Below are 5066 nucleotides of genomic sequence, written 5' to 3' on the forward strand. Positions count from 1 at the left end.
CGAACTCCACGGAGAGAAAGGAAGATCTACTAGATATTAAAAGATATTCTGAAAAGGTGGTGTCTATTTACTTGTGACCACGCTGTGTATATATTCTTTAGGTCTACTAAGAAACTATCGATTTCTTACGTAAATATTTTTACTGGCAGAGTGTTTGAACTTTTAAACTTATCATCACTTGTCACTGAAGATAAGTATCTCAGATAACAAAGGAAAACAAGAAGCAATCTGAAAACAGATTTAAAGATAGAAAATATATTGAGTAGAAAACTGCTTCCTGTTAATTTAATTTATTTGCCTATTTCCTTCCTATCATCTCCAGAAGATATTTTTACGTAATAATCAAAACGTATTTTTGCAAGCATTTATTCGAATTAAGGCAAAAAAACATAATAGGTGATTTAAACTTAAATACCGTGAAAGGAAAAATTTCCAGTTGGACCACTAATATGTTACTATAATTTATCTTAATGATATATTTGTAAAACATGTAACTAACATAAACATTATAATTCAGTAAAAGAAAAAAAGTATTTTGTAGTTATTTCGTTAGATACGCAGTTTTTGCACATTTTTGGTATTAGCTGCATTTCAACGGCATATTATTTGTGAGAAAGTGATTGTATCTAATTTATAAGACGATACTCATTAAATCATCATGCTATGTGTTATATTCATGCGAGGTTTTAAACATTCTTGATGTTCAGTTCACTAGAGTTCGTTTATGTGAAGAGAGAATTTTACCTTAAACTTCTGTTATGTTTCTTCGCTTCTCTTTCTTTAGAAGCAGTTGAAATCAGAAATTATGTCTTAGGGCTTCCTTTGATACGTTTTTACTCGATAAACTGTGATTTATCATGATTGTTTGATGCATATTATAGAGAGAAAGTGAGGTAAGACGGTCCCCTTTGGTAAAACGGTCATCCCTGTATATCATCAGTCAAGACGTGCTGCCATCTAAGTGAATTATATGTAACTATTGTTCATTTGACCACGTGCATAAACACTAGCATACGGACGGGAATGTGAATGGTCAAAGTGCTACTTAAATTTTCCTTTGATAAATATCTTTGATCTAAGATAAGTACTTTGAATTTATTATGGATACGGAGTAGACATTTCAGATAATTTCACTTTGTTAGTATTAAACAATGAGAAATATAGACAGCCGGATATGACGTAAAAGAAACACAGTTTAAGTTTACTGATTTTTTTTTAAATGTGATTGCTTTGCGATAAATGACTTAAAATATAAGCCCCTCTTCTCTTCCTAGGGCCATCTTAACGCGGATGGGAAGGCTGTCTTACCTAACACTAGAGGGCCCGGCATGGCCAGGTGGTTAGGGCGCTCGACTCGCAAGCTGTGGGTAGCGGGTTCGAATCCCCGTCACACCAAACATGCTCGCCCTTTCAGCCGTGGGGGCGTTATATTGTGACGGTCAATCCCACTATTCGTTGGTGAAAGAGTAGCTCAAGAGTTGGCGGTGGGTGGTGATGACTAGCTGCCTTCCCTCTAGTCTTACACTGCTAAATTAGGTATGGCTAAACAAAAAAACAAAAACAAAAAACTAGAAATTACGTTTATAATAAGAAAATGTTAATGATAAAATCTATTGCTTTTTTCATGACATTCATCTTAAATTAAAGTTAAGGTGGCCGTCTTACCCTACTCTCACCTAAAATGGTTAAATATGTTATACTAAAACGATTTCAGAACCTCACTACATCGTTACAGTACATGTTGCTATATTCAATGATGCTCTATCGGACGACCGTGCATTTAACCGGGGGGGGGGCAATTTTCCTATGGGGGCAATTGTCTGGGGGGAGTTGTCCTACAACCGGCTGGGGTATAACTTGTTGCCATCTTGTGTGGTCTGAACGTATGGTGGCAAAAGGTATTTCTGCTACATTCCGTTCCACCACAACTTTATATCGGCTGTAGTTGTTACATGGCTTGTTGATTTCCATATTCAACATTGTTTTAATGCAACGAACTCAAGCCTCTATATTAATGTACAGCCACGGGTCCTAGAATACAACATACAATATGGTTTAAACACTAAGTAGGCGAACAGCATAATCAAAATTACACTTTGTAAGTCGGCTTATTTTTCTAATTATTGGAATTGAATCCAATGAACCACATCCGAATTCGTTTGGCCTTAACATTTTCATCGCGCGGGGTGAAAAAAAAAAGCACCCCGGGTTGTCTTTCAGATATCAAGCCTAAATTCCTACTACGAATTTGTTTTTGGTGGTAACAGTCCTGTAGGGGACTTTCATCCACGTGATAATTAACGTCAACCAAACTCTATGTTGCAGGACACATCGGCATCTCCAAGCGTGCACGAGGTAGTGTTTAGTTCAATAACTGCTACAAGTAAAAGCTCTTATATCTTATCTCATCTAATACAAAGTTCAGATGAAATATCTAAAAATTGGATATATTGCTAAATTAAAACTAGCTGGGATACCCGATACGTACATTTACTACAAACATTATTTTCTGCATTTGATAAGTGCCAGGCCAATCAGTTGCTTGACCTACAATACCCATACATATACAATTATTTAAGTAACATTCCGTCCAAGTATACTGGATTCACGTCCCTGAAGAGCGAAGTAAAATCAGCGTTTCAACCCGATGTATTTACATTAGTGTTCAAGCCCTGATTTCATGAATAATTCTGTAGCATTTTGGATAGTTTGATACACATAGCAAAGGAGGAAGGAAGAGGTATAAATAGAATCTGACCCTCCCAGGTCGCGCACAACGACTAAAATACCGATGCAGACAAGGCTATATTGACATGAAGGTTTATAAAAGTCTGGTCGTATACAGTTATTTTATTACTCGCCGTGTTTAATTGAAAGGACAGATTCCTCATTCTACCCGAGGTAAGTGATTTTCAACACTTTTGTACTACATATAAGCTTACCGCAAATGCAACAGAAGTAAATTAATTACAAACAATTCTCAGAATTTTATTTATTTGTGCTTAAAATCAGGGTACGCCTATCAGCAAGTGTAATCATTTCCGGACTCGTAATATTTTAACAACGAATAGTAAGAGTAGTACAAGAAGGAGTTTGGCCTAAAAATACACATAATTTTAAGATTTTAAGAAGCTAAGTCCTTTCCAAATTTACTAGTGGTACTATTAACAAAACACTAACTAGTACCTTAGTTTAATATATAAGGAGGCAGCGCCGCAAGAACATCAGAGGAGGTATCACAAAATGTAGGGAATTGACATTCAGGTAGATTTAACTTAAATTTCAATTTTAACCCTAGCTTTAGGATACATATTTGCCAAATAATGTTGTTAATTCACTTTATTTCCCATTGCACCACAAATATAGTGTGCCAACACATTTTTAGGCTGCTACTAATCTGTCATTCTTATGTAAACATTACGACTTCCAATACTTTTTGTTACATCAAGTCATATATATATGTATATATACATAACGCTTAGTCTCTGTCATTGTTGCCCGGCATGGCCAGGTGGTTAGGGCGCTCGACTCGTAATCTGCGGGTCGGGGTTTCGAATCCCCGCCCCACCAAACGTGCTCGCCCTTTCAGCCGTGGGGGCGTTATAATGTGACGGTCAATCCCACTATTCGTTGGTGATGAATAGCTGCTTTCCCTCTATTCTTACACTGCTAAATTAGGGACGGCTAGCGCAGATAGCCCTCGTGTAGCTTTGCGCGAAATTCGTAATAAACCAAACTAATAAGCCTGTCATTGTTACTTTTTCGATTTACGCGGTAAATAGTCTATTGCTATGGTAGTGTCCCTTCAGTAGCAATATGGCAGATAAACAGTAGTTACAGAAAAATCCTCTATAGCATCGGAAGCATAAGAAAATATCAATATTTTTTACTTCTTTATTAAAACAGTTTAAAAATTTACTGAAGATACAGAGCGAGTTTAGAAACGTGTCAAGTAACTTTTACAGTAGGTGTTTATAAATAATAACAACTTCCGATCGAAGCTAAAAATCAATCTAGCAATCAATATCACTAATTATATTTTTTATCCCTCTACTTGTAAGGATGTTTCTTCAGTTTCTGAACGATATGAAGTTGATATATGTGGTTTGATTTTAATATCTAAAAATCCACAAAGTATTAAATCCTTTATTATTCCAAAACTCCTTATAAATATTATCTTAGTCACTTGATAACAATCACGAGTTAATAATAAGTACACATTTCACAGCTGTAGGTTTGTTTATTTGTCAAAGTTTCCCTTAAAGTTACTCGAGGGTTATCTCGACTAGAATTTCTTAATTTTTAAGTGACGTACTCTAGAGAAGGCAGCTAGTTAACACCACCTATCTCCAATTCCTGCACTGCTCTCTTACCAACGAATAGTGGGATTGAACATCATATTATAAATCCTCCACAGCTGAAATTATGAGCATTTTTGGCAGAGAGTTTCGAAACCGCAACCTGCTGGCTCTGAATCAAGCGCCTTAACCACCAAATAATGACAGACCCACAGCCGTAGGAAGGTCATTTCAGAATTTCGAGCAAGTCGTTTTGTTGCTTGTTTATTTGTTTCAGAATTTTCGCGCAAGCTACTCAAAGGGATACCTTCGCCTAGCCATCCCGTAGACCAAGAGGACCACAGATAGTCAACAGCGCCAGTTATCAACTCTTGACTGATTGAATAGTAATGGTTGATTGGAATGTTCATAGCTCTGTGCCATTTCAAAGTGATCCACGAACTCTCAGATTCTCAGTCAGATCACGCTAACCACTTAGCCACACCCGGCCTTCGCGCTAAGCTACGAAACTGTTTTCTGCGCATAGTAATCTTTACTATTGAACTGATATACTAGAGAGAAAGCAGTTAATAATAGCAAACACCACCAACTCATGGGCTATAATAATCGAACAGTGTAATTAATTATAATTATTCTTCGCTAGCTTGTAAAGGCACTTACACCATAACAATTGCTGTTGTAACAAATAGTGTTCTGACCACTTCTGTGTTTGTTGTATTCCAGCCGACCTGAAGAGCTCTGGATTGAGCGAAACGCGTCGTTGGCAAT

The sequence above is a fragment of the Limulus polyphemus genome, unplaced genomic scaffold, assembly GCF_000517525.1.
Source record: "Limulus polyphemus unplaced genomic scaffold, Limulus_polyphemus-2.1.2 Scaffold248, whole genome shotgun sequence".
NCBI classification, from domain to species: Eukaryota; Metazoa; Arthropoda; class Merostomata; order Xiphosura; family Limulidae; genus Limulus; species Limulus polyphemus.